This window comes from Ornithorhynchus anatinus, chromosome 17 (assembly GCF_004115215.2).
Source record: "Ornithorhynchus anatinus isolate Pmale09 chromosome 17, mOrnAna1.pri.v4, whole genome shotgun sequence".
NCBI lineage: Eukaryota > Metazoa > Chordata > Mammalia > Monotremata > Ornithorhynchidae > Ornithorhynchus > Ornithorhynchus anatinus.
This window is the reverse complement of record NC_041744.1, coordinates 12,629,455-12,651,908: the sequence shown is the minus strand read 5'-3', so window position 1 is coordinate 12,651,908 and position 22,454 is coordinate 12,629,455. Positions and strand designations below refer to the sequence as shown.

At 42.1% G+C, this 22,454-nt stretch overlaps 1 protein-coding gene and 1 long non-coding RNA gene across 2 annotated transcripts in view; one reads left to right on the top strand and one right to left on the bottom strand.

Moving 5' to 3' along the window:
- The window catches only part of LOC114817890, a 50,174-nt gene that overhangs the window by 16,057 nt on the left and 11,663 nt on the right, over positions 1 to 22,454 (top strand). Inside the window, exon 3 of the long non-coding RNA XR_005660972.1 lies at positions 11,450 to 11,622. This is a non-coding gene — a long non-coding RNA (uncharacterized LOC114817890). The remainder of the gene's footprint in view (positions 1 to 11,449; positions 11,623 to 22,454) is intronic.
- Positions 21,636 to 22,454, bottom strand: part of BRIP1 (BRCA1 interacting protein C-terminal helicase 1) — a 113,467-nt gene continuing 112,648 nt past the window's right edge. The window contains exon 21 of the transcript XR_003765703.1: positions 21,636 to 22,004. The gene's annotated coding sequence lies outside the window, so the exon portion shown is untranslated. The remainder of the gene's footprint in view (positions 22,005 to 22,454) is intronic.

The window sequence follows — 22,454 nt, the reverse complement described above, 5'->3', positions numbered from 1 at the left end:
CATTTAGTATTGCACCCTGACATATGGTTTAATGTGGACTAAGTTGTGTCGGATAAACACATACATGTTTTTGAATGGACAGGAACCAGGAATATTTCGATTACTATGGGTAGCAACATATGTGCCCCTAAGGGTGTTGAAAAAATGTTACCCACTCTCGGTCCTGAAACCGTGGGGAGCTAAGCAAGTGCTAAGGAGAATACCATCTTGATGGATTGACTGATGGATCGATTCTGGTGCTGCTGTTTGCCATAGTGGCCAGTCCTGATCTCGGCCCCCATCTAGATGTCAGGGTAGAAATAGAAAAATATCAAATCTCACCAGAATTTAGGAAAGCCATGGTAAAATGGAGGTTAGTTCAGTGATTATTATTGCATGTAAAACTCTACCTAAATCATTTGTTCCCACATCTGCATGGGTTTTATCACTATTACCACATGGACTTTAAATTGCAGATTTGAAAACTTTGGGATTTGTCTCTGCAGACTGGGTGGATCCTAATAATTTCTCTGATTTATAACTTTTGAAAATTCTAAATATAAAAACTCAATGACTCAAAGTGGGCTAATAATCAAAAATTACCTGGCAGTAAATAGGCACAAGGTACAGAGCCTAAAAAGCACGAGAATAAAAATGACAGTTTACATATTTAATGGTCTCTATTCCAGGGATTTTACTGAGGTCAAAAGTGAGGCCCGAAAGACTACAAAAATGGAAAGGGAAGAGATACGGTGCCAAAATCCTGAAACATGAGAGATTAAAAATATAAAATATATTACAGTTGGACTTTTTTCATGCATGTCTTTGTAAAGTGTCTTTGGTTGAACTATAAAACGTCAATTCTGCTTTTTATAGAATTTACGTTAAATTCTAGATAAAAAGCATTCTGCTAATTTTCGTTTTTACAATAAAAGATGCCCCGCCATAAAAGAGATTGGATTACCGATTCAGAGGGCCCTTTAGCACTCAGGCTATGCTGAGAGTTAAAATCTCTGTAAACATAGCTGAATGCCACATGTCTCGAAGCATTACCGACTTTAGAGGCTGACGAGAAGCAGACAGAAAATCTCGGAGAGGTGCCACGAGGGGCCGGTCTGAGCCCCTGGCCACTATTTCCACTGGCTCTTGTTAGCCGATAGCCCCGAAAATATTTGCCGCACATGTTTACTGAATTTTGGGGACCAAAAGGGCAAGGAGGAGGGGCTGAGCAAAAGAGGCGCAGAAGTAGTCGATAAAACCCAGCAGCAGATATAATTTTCTTTTCAATTAAAATCATTCCTTAGGTAATTCAATCTAACGATACACTTCCCAGCACGCTTCCTCCACCCATTATCATTAGAGTAGGGGAAAATAGATGGCTTTGAATTGGATTTCTTCCCAGTCTCAAGTATTCCCCCCACCTCCCCACCGCCCCCTTTCCTCCCCCGGCCCGAAATTCCAAATGCTAATGTGCTTTTAGAGAAATGATATCAACTCTGAATATGAATGTCTCACCCACATGATGAAAGTCCCTCCCCTGGTAGAGTTGCACTTCTGGTCGGCGGCTGCATTTTTGCTTAATAAAAGAGGAAGAGGTGCCAGCACGCTCTGGCGATCCAAGGCATGGTCAGTTCATATGCAGCGGAATTAATCGCTTTTCCAGAAAACTGGAATGAATTCTCCTACCACTGTCCCATCAGGCTCAGCTTCCATAAAAACGAATGTAATAAGATAATGTATTACATACTCCAGCAACTCCTACTTGCGGTACTCTGCTGAACGGAGCCGTACGTATTTCTACCGATCGATAAAAGCGCTCAGTGCTGCATATTTTTCAGACACTGTTTAAAGCTGGGTCCTTAAGGAGGAGATTAAGCCAGGATGGAGAGAAGCAAAGCTCATTCCCTTTCTCCCCCAGAGGATCTAGGCAATCTACCTTTTCTCTAAGGCCCCCTTGCCTAATGAAATGTAATAAAATAGCAAATGTATTGTTGTACAGGGAGTACCATTTAGATCAACTAAGATCTTCAAAAATAAGTACTGCACAAACTTGTATTGATCTAAGACCTTCTCTTCAAGCCCTCTACTCACCTCCCACATCTCTGTGGTCCACAATGGGAGAATCCCTCCATTTTTCCCAAGGGGGATTGGGAGGAACAGAAAAGGCTGATGCCTGCCCCGGAGTCTCAGAGCAACGCAGTAGCCCAATATGGAAAGAACCCAGTTTCCTCGATTCTCCGGTCCAGCGCTTGATCCACAGCCTCACGAGTTTTTCCAGGCGCAAATGAAATGCCCTGTGAAGGACGATGTAGAGTTGTCCGTCACAGCAGAGTGGGACAGGAGGTTTCCTTGGGTGCCCAAACCCCCAAAACTGGATTTCACACTTGGAAAATTGGGCCCATCCTCCAAAGGGGTTACTAGGCTACAATTTTGTGAAAATTAAAACACCCAAGCCGCAGATCGTGATCTGATGTGTTCTTACAGACTTTCTGACCACAGAAAGGTAGCCACTGCCTTGCCCGTGCCCATGGTCCCTTCCTCTCTCTATCCTAGCAGCATGGCATAACGGATAGAGCACGGGCCTGGGAGTCAGAAGGACCTGGGTTCTAATCCCGGCTCTGCCACTTGTCTTCTGTGACCTTGGGCAAGTCACTTCACCTCTCTGCACCTCAGTTCCCTCATCTGGAAAATGGGGATTGAGACTGTGGGCTCCACGGGGGGGCAGGGACTGTGCCCATCCCTACCTGCTTGTATAGGCCCTCGCGCTTACTACAGTGTCTGGCACATGGTAAGCACTTAACAAATACCATCATTATTATTATTGTTAGTATTATTACCATTCTTCAAGAATGGGCCAGAGTTCTCCTGATCCCAGCCAAGACGGGACTTAGTCCTTACCTCTCCTTTTCCCTGTTCAATTCTCCAATAATTTTTAAAACCTTTGCTCTAAGACCAGACTCTTGCCTTTCCAAATTCCTTAGCGAGGTACTTTTTTTCTGATGGAAAATGTCCTGAATGACGTGAGAGATGACTCGACCCTCTGCCTCTCAAACCTTTAAAATTTTGGAAGCAAACCAGTAGAACTCTGCTCCTTCCCCTCTGGAAATCCACCAAGAGCTGTTGTTGGGGGGAGGCAAACTTCACCTTTCAAAATATTGGCGTCGTGAAGACCTGATTGGACAATTGCTTCTGTGGGTGCAAGATGACCCAGACGTGACAACGTAGCATTAAATGGATTGGCTTATTATTTTGAAATAGCCACTCTAGTCCGGTCGTTTGCACATCTGTCATTCCAAAGGTGGTAACGTTGAATGGGTGGACACAAATGAAACAATGACGGGATTAACACGCATGCTCCCTCCTGAAACATGTCTATATATGGAAAGCCAGGATATTAAAATAGCAAAAACAGATCGGGAATGAGAGTACCATTTGGCCTAATGAAGGCTAAGAAGGAATTTTAATAATGCCGGCTATTTAAAGAGATGCTGCTTTGTTGAAAAGGAGCCAACGTACCTCTGACAACTGCAGAAAAATGTCTTCAGGCTAAGACGTACTGCTTTAGGTCCCAGTGGTGGCTGGAAGAAGTGAGAAGGCAACTTTAATGACCATCAAAGGAAGTCGTTTCCCTGAAGGCTCTTAAGGAGAAAAGGCTGCAGGTTTTCCAAGACTGTCATCAGTCCATATATAGCAGTCCTTCATGCTCAAAGACGACGTCCCTGGCGGGGAGTGAACAGGAGCGAGAAGGCTGGCTCACGGTCCTGACTGTTCCGCGCATACACATGACTGCATCATGAAGCTGCCCCCCAAAATTACCCGGTGGAAAGGAAAGAGTAATCTTTCTTAGGAATCCCAAGAGGCCTAGAATCCAGTAGCCCCTGGAAAGTACAGTTCATTTGAGTGAAAAGAGAGGCACGTCCTAGACTGGTTTCGGTGCAAGTTGACTGATTGATTGAGCAATTCCAAATTTCCAACTACGAGGGCAAGTGCTACTGCAGAAGGCTTGAGAACAGACCACCCTCTCCTTTCTCCCTTCACCGAGACCCTCCTCTCTCCATCTTTCTGTTTGTAATAATGATAATGATAATTGCTGTATTAAGCCTTACTATATGCCAGGCACCGTACTAAGCACTGGGGTGGAGACAAGCAAATCGGGTTAGACACAGTCTGTCCTACGTGAGGCTCACAGTTTCAATCCCCATTTTACAGATGAGGGAACTGAGGCAGAGAGAAGTGAAGTGACTTGCCCAAGGTCACACCGCAGAACCCATGTAGCACCCAGTCCCTCCCTCTGGGCAGGAAGGCTCCTATCTGGATCGCGGAAAATAGGATTGGGAGAGAGTGCTGCAAGCAAAGTTGGTCCCGGTGAAATGAGTGACTCAATCTCGTTTCCTCATCTTGAGTAAACTTCTTAGTCCGGATATGCCACGATGTGGAGTGGATGTTTTTCATAGAGCAGGGAGCTCCAATTCATTCAAGGCCCATTTCACCATGCTTTAAGTAAGGCACAACTAAGAAAGAGCTGTAGACTCAGCAGTCGTGGCTAACCCCACTTCTTAAAAACAGACCATAACCTGTCCATTGGCGGAAAACATTTTGACAATACTGAGTTGTCTTTTTCTAAGCGCCGTGAAGCAATCCCTGGTTCGTACCGGCTTTTTTACCTCCACTGAGAAAGAGTACCAAGCACTATCTTCTATTATGATTTCCCTGATGATTTCCAAATGTTTCATTGCTACCCAGCACAAGTATACGGTTTCTGATCCAGATGCTTAAAAGAGCAAGTTTAACAAAGAAACTTAATCTGAGCTGAACTTGGCACAGCTTCCCAAAACCTATAGGATGATGTTTTGGAAGCTGCTCAAACGAAAGCTGAAACAGAAATATGCACCCCAGCCGCATATCTGGCTGTTAGGAAAAATCAGACACAGAAGTTTTCCGTAAGTGTGAATAGGAGCTGATGTTTCAGAAACATAATTGAAGTGTCAAAATAGTATTCAAAATGGGTATTTCTTTTTTTTTTAAAGTTATAGCATCTGTTTTATTAGTGGAATGAAGTAAAACAAAAAGAAGTATTATATTTTCCTTCCCCCAGATTTCTCAAAAATTACTAATTGGCATGCATATTATCAGTGGTGGAAAGTCACCGAAGTTATCCAAGCTTTGAAAAATAATAGCTTAGAGATCAATTGTAGTTTGAATGTGCAGGGGAAAAGATGTTGCCTGGGGAAATATTTTGGGAGCTCAGACAAAGCTCTTTGTGAGCAAGAAATGTGTTGTTACATTGTACTCTCCCAAGTGCTTAGTACAGTGCTCTGGACACAGTAAGTGCTCAATAAATATGATTGAATGAATGAAGGCATGAATTCCTTGAGCATTTTCTCCCAGAGTACAACAGCTACCCACTGAGACCCTGGAGATCCTGCAATTCCCCTTCTAGGGCCCCTGCAGTGTAAGTCCCGTGTGGGCAAGAACGGTCTCTCTTCATTGCTGAATTGTACTTTCCAAGCGCTTAATACAGTGCTCTGCACACAGTAAGCACTCAATAAATATGATTGAATGAATAAATATGATTGAATGAATGAAAGTACTGTTATCCCAGCTGGGACAAGAAAATCCCAATCCCATTGAACAGTGCTTGGCACATAGCGCTTAACATATACTATTATTATTGTTAATGCGCTGAAACTGCAGTAGTAATGGGTGGTATTTACTGAGCACCCTCTGGGAGCGATGCACTGTTATTAAGTGCTTGGGAAAATAGAGACACCTTCGCTGCCTACAAGGAGTTTACAATCTAGTGATAAGTGGCACTCAAATGACCTAAACGAGTCAATGTTTTTTTTCCCCCGAAGTGCCTGCTTTTTTTTTCTCTGAGGAAATCTGCCTCTTTCAATCACTAACAGATTCTTCAGCTGAACTGCTGTATAGCCTGGAAAAGGCATTTGACTTATCTAGTCTTTTATTTCCCCTCTTTTCCTATCAGGATTACTGCATAGAGACATAATGGGGATTTACAGCTACTAGCTAGAAAGAGTTTAGAAAATATGAAAATCATCATAGGGTGTGCTAAACATCAATATCAATTTGACACTATTTTTAAAGTGGGTCTTCCATCAAGATTCAAGGACAAAGAATTACCACTTTCCTAGGGCCATGGGGATAACAATCTTCACTGAAACCTCAAGAAGTTTGGTACTTTTGTTATTTTAAAAAAATCCCTTTCTGAATAAAGTCTGCAATTTACTGTGATTTTGAATCTCATTAGGTTGTGGATTTTTAACATTGAAATATTGAATAGTAAATCTAAACGTCCACTTATTTAAAATTACAGCTGTTAATCACAATAATATAAAAATCAATGGTAAACTCTCTAATTATTTCAAATGCCTTTTTGGTAGTTGATGAATATCACATAAAAATAATCAACCCAAATACCAACACTTTGTTTCTCTCATGTGGCGAGTCAAACTTTTGTTTGGATTTTGATAGGTTCTTGATAGAACGTAAAGCAATCCCTAGGTGTCTTGACCTTCAAAAAAAGAAACTGACAACTTTTAAGGGCTGCCAAACATTTAAAAATAGATTATATTCCAATGAAAAACTGAACAGCTTCAAGCTTAACTCAACTGTACACTTGTCAAAGTCCAAATGTAGGAAACAAAACTGTCTTTTGATTATTTTTTTTCCTGTTATGTGGTTCTGTTTGGAATTCACACCCAAACAGGCAAGATATTTCCCATCCTGCTAACAAAGAAGGTTTTTGTTGTTGCTGATGGAGAGGCCAGTGGCAGCTGCACGGGGTGTATGCATGCAACATAATCAGTAGAAAATACTGGCCTGTGACAGTGGCTACTCAGAATATAAAACAAGTCCAATGTTTAATTCTTAATCTCAGCAGCTGCTGCTGAATGCTTTAAGTCCATCTTAAGTATGAAAAGTAGCGTGGCCTAGTGGATAGAGGACGGGCCTGGGCGTCAGAAGGACATGGGTTCTAATCCCAGCTCTGCCACTTGTTTGCTGGGTGACCTTGGGCAAGTCACTTCACTTTTCTGAGCCTCATTTACCACATCTGTAAAATGGGAATTGAGACTGTGAGCCTCATTTAGGACAGGGACTGTGTCCAACCCGATTTGCTTGTAAACCATCCCAGTGCTTAGTTCAGTGCCTGGCACTTGGCAAATACCACAATTATTATTAATAATTATCTTGCTCAGTACTGTCTCTGAGGCTCTTCTTTTTTTATTATTCAAGCAGGTATTGAAAGATTAATTTGAATAGTGGTCGGCACAGGCAACAAAAACTCTGTTACCTTCAGCTGAGTTCTAAAATCCTGCACAATGAAGTTGGGAAAACAAATGAGATTTCTTTAATAACATTCTCCACGCTTTAACTTGGCCTGTTGGTTGCCCAGGAAGCAGATAACGCTAAGTGTGATGAGCACAACATTTAGAACCGAGAAGGCATGCCTACGGTAGGCAGTGAAATCTACTTCCTGTTTCAACGAGATGTGAGATATAAATAAGGAGAGCAAAACTGAAGGTAACCCGATGAGATCCATGCCTTTGGCAAACTTAAATTTCCGCTCTCTTCACTTACTACATCCTAGTTTGTGCTCTTTGTGTCTCCCAAACTGACTTTCTAACTGTACTTTGCTCTCGAGTTTCTTGCCTCCAATCCACTGCTCAGAATCTTTCCCCTTTCAGCAACTCCCCTCTGCCCCCCAAACACACATACACTCACCCCACACACAGCCCTCTTCAAATTCACCAGATGACCATCCTCCCCATCTTCAAATGCCTCCTCCAAACTTCTTCCAGGAAGTATATGCCAATTCACCACCTCTCCTAGTCCGGTCACTTCAACAGCCAGTCATCCTTAGGGTGTTGACTACAAGCAAACTCCAAAAGTCTTGTGGAAAGGGCTTAGGAAAAGGCTTGTAAAGTCTGGAGTGGAAACGAAATGCTCTCTCACTTGCTTAAAATGGGGACTGTAAGCTCCTCGTGGACAGGGGCTGTGACTGTTTATTGTCATATTGTACTCTCCCAAGCGCTTAGAATGCTCAGCGCACAGTAAGCGCTCGATAAATACGATTGAATGAATATATGGTTTAACAATTGCCGTCAAACAAAAACAAAAATGGGAATGACATGCATTGGTTTGGTTGAGAGCAGAACCAGGCAAGATGTCTAGGGCTGAGCAGCAAATAGAATGATTAGGCCAGAGAAGAGATTTTGCAATTGCAACCACAGACATTTGTTTTCTTTCGGAAACACATACTATCTAAATAAACATTCACTTTTGGAAGCAAAACATTTTGGCTGCTAAGATGGAATCCAATAAATAATTTAGTAGCCAGAATAAATACTTTATTTAGAAATGCTTGCCAAAGCAGATACAGTCCTAGTGTACATGCACTACATGAATTGAAGGGAAGCCAGTCTACTGATAAACTATCAAATCGTAAATATCCTCTCTTTCCCTTCTACAATTAGGGGCATCAAGGGAAGTCAAGAGTATTCTGTAGATAAGTATGAAAAAAGATATTGTGATTAGGGTATTCTACCACTCTGTTTGAAGCTCAGAAAATCTAAGACGATCCAAAGATTTTTCACTGCACCCTTTTGAAAACCATGTTTGTCTCTTCCTAGATCTGCCTACTCAAAACTTCTAAACCAGATTATAAAGCTAAATCCACCCAAAACCCTTAATGGGTGAAGATTTCAATTCTCGGTTCTGCAAAAAATTCAGCTGGGGCCAAGTCTTATCAGCTACAATAAGAGACAGATTATAGAAGGTGTCCTGTAGATAAAAATGAAGCACAACCAGCTTAAACTAATTACACACTTTAGGTCAGAGTTATCAGACCAGGGATGAAGGTCAAATTCAAGCCTTTAATTTCCTTTGCACTTAGTGTTTTAAGGTGATATGTTCCCATTACAGAAAATTATCATTATTATTATTATTATTATTATTAATTTAAGTTCTAACACCGTGTCAAACACTGTTCTAAGTTTTGGGGTAGATAAAAGTTAATCAGGTTGGACACAGTCCCTGTCCCTCATAGGGCGCTCAGTCTAAGTAGCGGGGGATAGGTGGTTTATTATAGTCATTTTACTCTCCATGTTTGTCTTGGGATCATTTCCATTAGTTTTGGTTGACCATAGATTCGTCTTATTTCAAATAGAAGAACTGACAAATAAATGAGGTATATTCCACTTTAATTCCCCCTTTCCCAGTTTTGGCTAAGAAAATGGATGATAAAATGGGTATGAAAAGCACATGATAAAGAAAATAGGAAGACAGGCATTGTATAACAAAGCAGATAATTAGCAAGTACTTGATGCAGTCTTCACAAAGCCTATAAAAGAAGGGGAAGAAATATTAATGAACTAGCTGTCTCTGGGCCTGCCCTGTATCCTGAATTTGCATAATAATGAGGTCCAATCTGCTAGAAAACACATAGGGATAAATTAATAAGGTTGTCCTATTTGGTCTAATGGTGCTTAATGCAGTTTTGGCAATCTGCTCAAGACAATAGGCGGTCACTCAGACATAGCCAATTATACATTCATGTGACAGATGAAATCTTTATTAAACAGAATAAGAAATCTGATAATCATGCGATAACAAATATACAGTCTGCAAAAATGACCCCCCCACCTCCTGCCATTACTCCTATGGCTTTACTCAGATTGAGGTCAGACTGGTATTCCCAAAAGGCGCATTAAGATAAAAGTTGGCCAAATGGGAAAACACAAATGGTTACATAAAAGCTACTGTCTCAACAGATGAACAGTGCAGTCAGTTCTGGCCACAGCCCAATAATCTAAAGGGCCAGGCTTAATTATTTTTAGAAAACATGTTCTTCAGGAAGCCTGGATCTCCAAGAAACCAGGATACTTTGGGAGCCTTCTCAGGCCTTTTCCCTCTGAAAATCTTGACAGATTGTGTGTGGAATGGCTAACACAAAAGCATAGCATTCTTTGGCATTCTCAAGAAATCAAAATGGTTTCTGTAGTCATTTTCACAGAATTGTGGGCAAAAAAGCCTCCTTTCTCCCAAGCGGCCTCTGCAGATTTGTAAAGGTTTTCAGAGCACTGTCACCCAAAGAAACTGAGTGTTGAGAAAGTTAACCTATGAAATGACATTCATTTCTAGCTGCTGCTGCGCTCGAACTTGATAACAAACATGATATCTTTCTCGGTCAATCAATCAAGGTATTTATTGATTGCTTAACGTATATTGAACACGGTATGAAGGGCTTGGGAAAGTACAGTACAATAGAATTGGTAGACTGGATCCCGGCCCACAAGGAGCTTACAGTCTACAGAGGGAGACAAGCATTAAAATAAATTACATTTCCTTTTATTTTGGGGCAAGTCACTTCACTTCTCGGCACCTCAGTGACCTCATCTGTAAAATGGGGATGAAGACTGTGAGCCTCATGTGGGTCAGGGACTGTGTCCAACCTGATTATTTGGTATCTAACCCAGGGATAAGAGCAGTACTGGCACATAGTAAGCACTTAAATACCATCATCATTATTATTATTATTTTATTATTCAGGCACAAAAAGGAATAGGAACATGTCTGATCTTTTTTCTTTTCACCGTGGCTCCACTTCCTAGAAAAGAGAGCTAGAATAACTGAGGAATATTTATCTGAATTGTGGTCAGTACATTTGCTCTCCCCGAAACCCAGACACAACTTTCTCTTATTTGTTGCCAGACCTTGGGTGATCCCCCTCCACTGCGGCGTGCTGACTGTCTCCTCTGATCTCTGAACCAACCCGTTGTGATCGTCAACCCTGCTTTGATCTTCCCCCTCCTAACTTATTTTGTCTCGATTCCGATTATTTCCAAACACTGTCATCTTGGTCGTCGTACAAGACCAGTGATTGCCCCTATAAGGTCGAGGACGCAACTCAGCAACGCTTAGAATGTTTTCCTTCGAAACTCAACTGCGCTTAGAATACGAAACAAGTTTAAAGGTTACCCTAATTTTTTTAATGTTCTCAGGATCATTAAGATGACCCAGGGAGCCAAACAATTACTTTTAGGATGAACCGTGTTGAAAAGAGAGTTCTAAACAAGAGCGACGAAAGGAGACATCGGTAAGAAAGAAATAGATCTACAGTAAGTGCAATGAAAACATAATTTATGGGTGTGCTCACAGTTCAAAGGGAAAAGGGAGAGGTTAAGGCCTGTAAGGCAGAGAAGAACTCAGAGTTGGTTTACTCTGCGCAGCAGTAAAAAGATGAATCGTGCAAATCTTGTAGCAGCTGATCACACAGTAATACATGATGCACCTGCGTTAAAAAACGAAACAAACAAATAAAAAAAAAACGCTGACACTTCCTAGACATCTATTCTTAGGAAGTATCAATGAAATTGCTGACATCAAGTGTTCAAGCTAAGACCTCTGAAACTGGAAGTTGCAAAAATCTGTCTTTCATTTATACCTACAGTCCCTTCAAGAATTCTGGCCTTCGGAATGAACAGAACCCTCTGGGCAAACCCCAGGTTACAGCCACCCAACGATACATGCAACCCAGGGACACAGCTGCCCGAATTTTTGGAAACCTTACTTCAGTTTACAGCCTCCCTATGCTACAACCCATAGCCCAGCCAAGCGCTACCAGTAAGTTAATTATTATTATATTTGTTTTTGTTTTTTTATAGTATTTGTGAAGCACTTACTATGTGTCAAGCACTATCCTAAACGCTGGGTTAGATACAAGCTAGTCATGTTGGACACAGTCCTTGTCCCACATGGGGCTCACGGTTTTCATCCCCACTTTACAGATTAAGTAATGGAGGCACAGAGAAGTGAAGTGACTTACCTAAGGTCACTCAGCCGGAATTAGAACTGGAATTAGAACCCAGGTCCTTCTGACTTCCAGGCCTATGCTTTTCCTGCTGCTTCTCTGTCTGTTGAGTGCTTTCTATGCGTCAAGCACAGTTCTAAGCAGTGGGATAGATAAAAGTTCATAAGATAAATCAGTCAACAATGAATGGGTCTTAGAAAAATCTCTGTCCAGTTTGTGTCAGATTTTCAGGGCATAGAAGAGACCCTAAAGAATTTGTTGAACTGGGGAAGCGACTTACTGTATTTGCTTGGATGAAGTAAAAGATTATTTTTAGGACCACACAATTTTAAGCAGCAATAGTGGACATACCTGGGAGGAAGGGAAGGAGGGTCAGAACGTGATAGCAGCAGAGACAGGTTTGTGCTGGGGGATGGAAGATTCTTCTTTGAGAGAGGAAGAGGTCAAGGGAGAGGGGTTAATTCATAGCATATCTGTTGCATGCAATACTTGGGAGAGCGCAAGAGAAATGAGACATAGTTTCAAATTCCCTATTAATTGATCGTATTTATTGAGTGCTTACTGTGTGCAGAGCAGTATACTAAGCACTTGAGAGAGTACAATATAATAGACACATCTTCTGCTCATACTAAGCTTACCTTTCTCTTCCTTCTCCCCTCCTTTCCTTCTCCTTTATTCTTCCTTTTTTTCCCTCCTGCTCTCCTTATTGATAGACTGCATACTTGTATGTCACTGCATCGTAACCCTATCCATTTTCATGTTACAAAAATTATGCACAAAAGTGGGGCAATTAAGCAAGTAAATGTGGTAATTTAGAACCAGATTAATGCAAATCTGTGACAGTCAAGCCAGGCTAGCCCTGTACCTAGAAAAATGATGAAAGCCGAGAAGAGTTTTTACAGCAGAGAACTACAAACTCTTCAGAACCCTTCCCTAGGGGAAAGTGCATCTGCATAAGTTGTCAATCATTCCCATAGTGATATCTGCTGGAACCCAGCCAATTACAGAGTGGAATTTGAGCGTAGGGTTGGGGAATAGCCAGTTTTTTAAATGGTATTTGTTAAGTCTGTACTGTGCGTTAAGCACTGTTCTATGAACTGGGGAAGATACAATTTAATCAGGCTGGACACAGAGCCTCTCCCACATGGGGCTCACAGTCTAAGTAAGAGGTAGAACAGATATTGAATCACTGTTTTTCAGTTGAGGAAACTGAGACATAGACAAGGGACTTGCCCAGGGTCATCCCCCAGGCCAGTGGCAGAGCTGTGATCAGAACCCAGGTCATCTGACTTCCAGGCCAGTGCTTTTTCCACTTAAGCCATGCAGACGAGGGAACCGAGGCACAGAGCAGTGAAGTGACTTGCCCAAGGTCACACAGCAGGTATATGGCAAAGCTAGATGTCGAATCCAGGTCCGTGCTCTATCCATTAGGCCACGCTGCTTCCCATAACATTGGTCCAGCTTGGTGAGCAGCTGAGGTATGGAGTAGCAAGTCAGGGGAGTTGAGGAGCTAAAGAAATTGGCAGTTTAGAGGCCAACTCAAGGATCAGAATGGGAGAAGGAAATTAAAGTGACAGAATGAAAATCAGCAAGAAATGCAAAGGCCGCACCAGGAGAGCAAGAGATAGTGGCAACTAGTAGGGCGAGAATGGCAGGGACAGATGATGTGGGTTACAAAGAAGAAGAGAGAAGGAAAAGGCAAGAGTAAAAGTAACACTGGAAGGAGAGGAGCTGGTGAAACCTTCCCCTTTTCTTGGGAGATGGAGAAAGTGGGAGAAAACCAGGTCCGCTTAGGGGGAGAACATCATCAGGCAAAAACCAAATTTCAGTAAAGGCGAGGAGTCTGTGAGCAGGTCAGGGATGATGGGGAGTTGGCCATGATGGAATGGGGTTCCACAGACTCTAACGGAGGGGGCGAGTAGAGGGAGGAGGGCAGTAAGTTGAGGGTCGCGGTGAGGTGCCAGAGAGGGTTGAGGACAAACAGGGGGCTTGGTGGGAGGCAAGATGGAGTAACAGGGATCGTGAATGGGAAGGACAGGACTTGGGGTATGGACCACCGGTGATATAAGGGTTGAGCCTGCTGATCTCTTCTCAAAATTCTCTACGCTGTAATGATTTGAAATCTTCCGCTGTGTTCCACCTTTGAAGGCGGCTGATTGGATGGGGTGGTTTGGAAGGGCCCACTTCAAGCCCTAATGAGAAGCAGTGTGGCCTAAATGGATAGAGCACGGGCCTGGGAGCCAGAAGGACCTGGGTTCTAATTCCTGCTGTGCCGATAGTCTGTGTGACCTTGGGGAAGTCACTTAACTGCTGTGCCTCAATTCCCTCATCTGTAAATTAGAGAATAAGATTGTGAGCCCCATGAAGGACAAGAACAGTTTCTAACCTGATTGATTTGTACCAATCCCAGTGCTTAGTGTATTGCGTGGTACTTAGTAAGAGCATCGTGTTCCATATAAAAAAAAAAAAGTCCTGATGGTGCAGTTCAAAAAATCCTTCTGCTCCATCAGGATTCTGATGTAAAGCTCTTTAAAAACATCAGCGTCTACATTTTCTCTGCCGCCTTGGATCGAAGAGTCGCTACCACTTCTTACAAACCACACAGTCACTTTCTGATAAGTGCTAAAGAAAGTACATTCCCACAAGAGAGAATGCCAAATTCCAGAAAAAAAAAATACTGAAATTGGTTAAAGCTGCAAAGAGGTAAAGAGAAGAGAGTGATTAGAACCAGATGATCTGGCCTCAGTTTCGGCCGAGAGGTAGTAACCACTGTATACGTTTAGTTTCCGGCAAACGGTTCACTTTGTGGGATGGCCCCGGAGAAAAATCACGACATCTAGAAGAGGGGCGAGAATTAGTCTTTTGTAGAGATCATCATCATTCGGGAGATGGCTACTTCTGGATCGATTTTCCTCTTCATTCTGCACACGTCTCCTCACTTCCCTTCACACACCTCCAGCCCTTACTCATTCCTCTCTGCATCAAGCAGAAACTCCTAATCATTGACTTTGAGGCACTCAATCAGCTCTCCCCCCCCTTCCCCCCCCCACTTATCCACTCTTCTCCCACTAAACCCAGCTCACATTCTTCACTTCTTGAAGCTAACCTACTCAATCTCATTATGATCCCTTCCACTAGCAACCTCTCACCCAGGCAATCTGAATAGGCTCTATCCTCAAACAGTTTATAATAAAACTGGCCTGAGACTCTGAATACGATTTGAGCTATGGAAGCGTCCACCATCATAGAGTTGCTCTCCTGAGTTAAGTAAACTTGAAAAATGCCCTGTCGCCCCACACCTAAAATGCAGTAAGGCAGAATAAGGATGATAATGGTATTTATTTAGCGTTTGCTATGTGTCGTGCACTGTTGTAAGTCCTGGGGTAAATACAAGCTAATCAGGTTGGACACGGTCCCTGTCCCACGAGGGGCTCACGTCTTAATCCCCATTTACAGAGGAGGTAATTGAGGCACAGAGAAATTAAATGATTTGCCCAGGGTCATACAGCAGACAAGTTGCAGAGCCGGGATTAGAACCCTGGTCCTTCTGACTTCCAGGCCCATGCTCTATCCATTATGTCATGGTGCTACCATATTGGAGAGAGCCCCAAACGGGGACATTCATGGAGAGCTTTGAACCTCGAGAGGGAAAAATTTGAACTTCTGAGCAACAGCGGTCTTTCATCTGGGGCACATCTCACTGGGTCAAATGTATCTCCATCTGAACTGAGGGTTCAAGGTTCCTCTAGTTTTCTTAAAAAAGCAATTATTGGCATTAAGCATAATTCTGAAACCCAAATATTGATGTAAACAGTAATGCTTCTGCAGACACTGTTCCTTTCAAACTGGAGTCAATACAGCTACTGGAAATCCTAAACAGGAGGGCCAAAGAGCAGTGTTAATAAGTTTTACTTTGGAACAGGAAAAACCAGGAGAGAAAGTCTCAGCCCAAGAGACAGAGAGGTGCTTGGGATAAAGAGAAGGCTATTTTTATTGTACACCTTTCCAAGCACTCGGGACTGGGTGTTACTCAGGGAATACTGATGGGGAATAGGGATTAAAGAACATGGAAAAGAGGAAGGCCTCTTGAGTCTAGGAATTGGTAAATGGGAGGGCAGAAGCACCGTGATGTGTAAGTGAGAATAGCAGCCCCGCAATGTTTTGTGAAGACATATAGGGTAATGGATTTTTCTATTTCAACTGAGCACCTACGATCAAATTGGATGGGTACAACTCAGAAAAAAAAAAAGACATGATTCAGGCAAAAAAACAAACAGGTTTATTTACTCGAGGTGTGTTTCATGAGAAAACTAGAATCGTTTGAAAATTTGAACACATTAAAAAACCCACAGTGAACTTATTTTTTAATAAGGGATCCTTTTTAATGAAGCAGTGATGACATTTTTTGGGAGTTATATAATGCTTTTCTTTTGAGACGCATGATGTGCTTGACAGTACCTGGGCTAGATTCCATTACTTTGGAAGATGCGTTAACTCTTTCAGTTCTCTAAGCTACTAATGATTAAATTACTCTGCCACTGCCTTCAAAGATATCACAGTGACAGGAAAGAGTGATTGGCATCTCCAAAAATGCCTTTTCCCCAGGAATCCGTATACTCATTTGGTAGGATCTGACCTGCTGCCTTCCTAATCCTCATGGATTTCCACTGAAACAGTTTTACCTCATGCAGCTTGCCAGACATAAACACAGTAGAAAACAATATCCTATTTATTCTCTAAAGATCAAATTGCAAGGAATTCTGCACATACTGGAATTCCTTTTGGCATTCTTTAATTAGGGTACTTATTAAGCCCTTACTATGTACTAAGAGCTGTTCTAAGCGCTAGGGGAAGATACAAATTAATCAGGTTGGACACAGTCCCTGTTCCACATGGGGCTCACAGTCTAAGTAGAAGGGAGTAAGATTGAATTGAATCTGTGCCTCTGAACTGAGGCACAGGTAAGTGAAGTGACTTGCCCAAGGCCACACGGCAGACACATGGTCCTCTGACTCCCAAGCCTGTGTTTTTTCCTCTAGGCCATGATGCTTGTCTACTCATAACTAATTTATTTGATGAATCGATCTTTTGCATTTTCCATTGCTATCTCATTACTCGCTTTGTGTATCTCACTAAAATTCCCTGAGACTTTATTCTTTATTTTTATGATTATTACAGTATTTTTAAAAGCACTTCTCTGCCAAACCATCTGCTAGATATAGGGGTAGATAAATCCATGATAGTTTAGACAGTGGGGTTCCCAGTCTTTTCCAGTTGTTTTCAAAGGTATTATACAATTAGACATTCTTGAAACTTCATTCTTTCTGTGAACTATTGTAGCTCCTGATTGTTCGCCCCACTACATTTCAACTCACTCCTACATTCCTCTCAGGCTAGCCTACTCACCGTACATCATTCTCGTCTCCCCTGCCACCAGCTTCATGTTCACACCCTCCCATTTGCCTGGAAGTCCCTTCTTATTCATATTTGACAGACCATCATCATCAAAGGTATTCACTGAGTGCTTACTGTGTGCAAAACACTGTACTAAGCGCTTGGACGAGTACAGTGCAACAGAGTTGGTAGAAACGTTCCCTGCCCACAACAAGCGTACAGTCCAGAGGATCACAGCTTTTCCCATCTTCAGAAGCCTTCTGAAATCATTCCTCCTCCAGGAAGCCTTCCCTGCTTGATTTCTAATCTCACTTTATATCCCACATCAGCACTTTCTTGGCACTTAATTTCATAAGTACTCACAGCTCCTGATAGCACTTATTTATATACAAATCTTACCTGGCCTACTACATTTTCCTATCTGTAATATACTTTAGTTTCAGTCTTCCGCAGTCGATTGTAAAGCTCTTTGAGGGCAGGGATCGGGACTAATTCTGCTAGATTGAAACAATCATAATAATGATGGTATTTTTGTGTGCTTACTGTGTGCTAAGAACCATATTAAGTGGTGGGGTAAATACAGGATAATCAGATGCTCTTTGAGGGCAGGAATAATATCTACTTACTTCATTGTATGCTCCCAAACACTTTGTACAGTGCTCAGCACACAGTAAACACTCAGGAAATACCAATTGATTGATACTGTACTTTCCTCAAATGCCCAGTACGATGTTCTCACACAGTAAGTGCTCATTAGAACGTCTTATTGATTTCCCTCAACCTCTTGCCTTTAATCATCAAGCAGTCTATATATTATCGCTAAATACTGAGTGCTTACAGAGCACTAGACTAATGGAGCTAGTGGACATGATCCCTGCTATCAAGGAGCTTACAATCTAGTGGTGAAGACAGACATTAAATTAAATTATAGATAGGAGAAGTAGCAGTGCCTCGGATCCTGTGGATCGTTGTTTTCTCCTGGAAGCATCATCTAACTTTGGTGTTCATGATGGAGTTTCCTCCTGATTCTCTTCTTACCTCTTCATTTAATCCTTCTCAGTCTTCTTTACCAGATCCTTTTCTACCTTTCACTCCCTGTGGCTGTTCATTCCTTGAGGTTTTCTGGGCCCATTTCTTTTCTCAATTTCTACTCATTCCCTTAGGGAGCCCATCAGTTCATTCAGTCATATTTATTGAGCGCTTACTGCGTGCAGAGCACTGTTCCCATGACTTCTACTGCTTATATGCACTTGGCTCCTTAAACGCACCTCCTCCTAGCCCCAGCCTCTCTACATCTCCACAAACCTGCATTTCTTCTTGCCTCCTGGACATCTCAATCAGTCAATCCGTGGTATTTATAGAGTGCTTACTGTGTGGGGAGCACTGTATTAAGAGCTTGGGAGAGTCAGGAAGCATCATAGTGTAGTGGATAGAGCACAGACCCGGGTGTCAGAAGGTAATGGGTTCTAATCCTGGCTCCACCACGTCTACTGTGTGACCTTGGGCAAATCACTTAACTTCTCTGTGCCTCAGTTATGTCATCTGTAAAATAGAGATTGAAATTGTAAGCCCCAGTGTGGGACGGGGACTGTGTCCAGCCTGATTAACTTCTATCTATCCCAGAGCTCAGGACAGTGCTTGGCCCAGAGTAAGCGCTTAACAAGTACCATAATAATAATAATAATAATAATAATAATTTTAATTACAAGAGAATTAGCGGAAACATTTCCTGTCTCTACATCGATGTCTCTCTGGCGTCTCAAGTTCAATATATCCAAAACTGAGCTCATCTTTCCCAACAAATTCGCTTCCCCACCTAACTTTCCCATCATAGCTGACAGCACTTCCCTCATTCTCATCTGTGAGGTCTGTTACCTTGCCTTTATTCTTGATCTCTCCCCTCTTTCAATACCCATATTCAGTTGGTCCAAATCCTGTCGGTTCTGCCTCTCCAACAGTTCCTGGGTCAACCGTTTCATCTTCATCCAGATGTCCACTCTGCTGGTCCAGTAGTTTTTGTCCTATCTTGGCTAAACTATTGCACCAGTCTCCTCACTGGTCTCCCTGCTTCCAGGCTTCTCCCTCTCCAGGCCATTTTTCTAAAACATCATTCTGCTCACACTTCCCCTCTCCTCCAGATCTTCAAATGGTTTTCCATTCCTCTCCACGTCCAGCAGATACTCCTGACCACGCTGGCTTTAAGGCACCCAGTCAATTCTCCCGTTTATCCACTCTCTTCTCCACTTACACCCCAGCTCACGCATTTCATTTCTTTCAAGCCAACCTACTCACTTTGGCTCGTTCTAGTCTCCTGCTGCTAATTTTTTGCTTACATCCCCTCCTCACCCCGTTTGGATTTCTTTTCCTCTTCAAATTAGGCAGGCCACAGCTTTCCCATTTTCAAAGCCCTTCTGAAATCACATTGCCCCAGGAGGACTTCCCAGATGAATCCTAATCTCCCTATTTCATATTCCCATTGTTTTGTGTGTTCAGCACTTGTGCCACCAAAGCCCTCGAGTGCCCACGACCTCCCGTAACAGTTCTGTACGTATCTTACATAGGGAAGCAGTGTGACTTAGTGGATAGAGCATGGGCCTGTGAGTCCAAAGGACCTGGGTTCTAATCCTGGCTCCACACATCTGCTGTGTGACCTCAGGCAAGTCACTTCACCTCTCTCGGCTTCAATTACCTCATCTGTAAAATGGGAGTATGAGCCCCATGTGGGACAGGGGCTGTCCAACCTGATTGGCTTATATCTACCCTAGTGCTTAGAACAGTGCTTGGCACATAGTGCTTAACAAGCACCATTATTATTATTTCCCCGTTGCTTAAACGTCAACTCATGTGCAGATCCTCATTTCCTTTTTCCGTCCGTAATATATTTTAGTGTCCATCTCCCTTGCTAGATAGTAAGCTCTGGGACAGTAGGGTTCATGTCTGATGATTCTATTTCCCTTGCCCATGCATTTACCACAGGGGCTTTTGCATGCAGTTGGCACTCGATAAATACTACCGATGGATGGATCGACTACCTCCATAAATCTGCTGCCTTTAGCATCTATTCAGGCTACATAGACCGTAAAATCTGTTATTCTCAGGAATTTTTGAAATCTTAGTGTTCTAATATTACTCTATCCTTCAGATATCACGGTGGTTCATTCATTCTTAAACCTTTGATCTTTATCTCTTTATTTCTGCTCTTTCTCTCTAAATCTCCTTTCATTATGCCACATTTTAATTTCCGTAAGACCGGCTAATAAGTTGAGCCTTTCCGAAACAATTTCTTTTTAAAAATAATCCCTGGGAGATACTAGAGGACAGACATTAAATCGCCCAGTTTATAAAATGGAAAGTTTCGGTGGAGACCACACAGCAAGTTCAGTAGCAAGGCCAGGACTAGAATCTAGGTAATCCAACACCTTTTCATCCTTTGGTTACTCTTTTATCAAACATCATTACATAAACTGTTCTTATGCTACCAAATTCAAAAAGCTAATTCATGTTTGATATTGGGATGAACCAATTCCCCCAAGCCAACAAATTCTAACCTTACAACTGTGGTCTCACTGGGTCAATGATGGTGTTCTAAAACTTCCAAAATATAATGGAATAAGCCTTTCTTCTTTCCCTGGGGAAGGCAGTGGGGTCTAGTGGAAAGAGCATAAGGTTGGGAGTAAGGATTCTTGGGCTCTGGTTCAGCTTTGCCACTGGCCTGCCTTGTGACTTCAAGAAATCTCTGAAGGAAACTGAGGTTCAGAGAGTTTATCTGTAAAATGGGCAATGATGGCCCTCTACCCAACAGGGATGTTGTGAGGATAACATTCCTAATTCTACTGAACTACCCCCCCCCCCCAAAAGCAGTTAGTACAGTGCCCTGAACATAGTAGGTGCTCATTAAGTAACAGTGATTGAGTCACATTGCCCTTTCACATAAACAAAAGTAAATAGATTAATATCTGTACTGGTTTAACATCTAAATATGAAAATCACAAATTTAAAATTAAGAACAGTCCATCAAACAGTGCTCTATCCATAATTAATATTGCAAATAAATTTAAATTATCTATGTTGCTGGAAGCATAAGTTAATTTGAATCAATATTTAATTGCTTTAAAACTCACATTGGTTTTAAAATGACTCATTACCTAGGAAAGACATAAAGCATCTAGTTTAATCGTAAATTATATGCAAATGATACCTTTCGGTACTTGATGAGGGGAGTAATCAGGAAATATTTGTTTATTCTGAGGGTTCTCCTTGTAGTGGTGTTCCAAATGCTACCCTGTCACATTGAATATTTTAATCTGGCAGTATCGTTTCTTAAATTGACATTTTAACCCTTGCTTATTTTGATGGTTATTTGAAATTGTATCGTCACACAAGTTAGGATTTCCACCTGTCGCCTAAAACATCTCAAAATTGAGGCTATGAGTAAATATTAGATCTTTATTATCAGGATTATAAAACACCAGGACATTTTAGCAGGCAAGATACTACTGAAAAGTTTATTAGTCGTAAGAATAAGTTTCCTATTAGCAGTTTGGAAATGTCTAAACTTCAGGAAAGTACAAAATCAGAGAAACCTTCGTCCCCCCAAGGTGGTTAAACAGAATTCTAAGGAGCTGATGAGGCTAGTGTGAGGGCTTGAAACATGTTGTAAAGATGGAAACTCAGATGTTTGCTTCTGGTTCTTCATGACAATCTCCATAGATTGCCTCCCTCATCACTGAGTAGTTTGGAATCCCGAGTCTTCATCTTCTGACACATTCTTCCTGTTGAATGTGACACACTCACTAGCCAACTGCGGGGAATGAAACGAGAACGTGAGGAAAAGTAAATATGTGGCAGTCAAGAAAAATGGCAGGCAATTACCTTAACATCATTAAATCAGGAGTTAACTATAATATACCTCTTGTTAAAGAGGTAAAGTAGTTTTGCTGAGATTGTCTCAAATCAACTGAACATAAGCAGGCAGGAGAGACTGTGGTTAATGGTCTTGTGTAGCCCCAAGTGAACACAAGAAAGATGAGGGTGGGTGAGAAGCGGAGAGAAATGATGAAGGGAACGCGTGTGAGGGCGAATCTGGGCCAAGAAATGAGAGGTAATTATCACTAATAATTGTGGAATTTGTTAATAGAGTGCTTGGTATTACTCTCTGCCACACACTGTACTAAATACTGGGTTAGATAAAAGGTATTCAGGTCAGGCACAGTCCCTATCCCACACAGCGTTCACAGCCTAATGGGAGGGA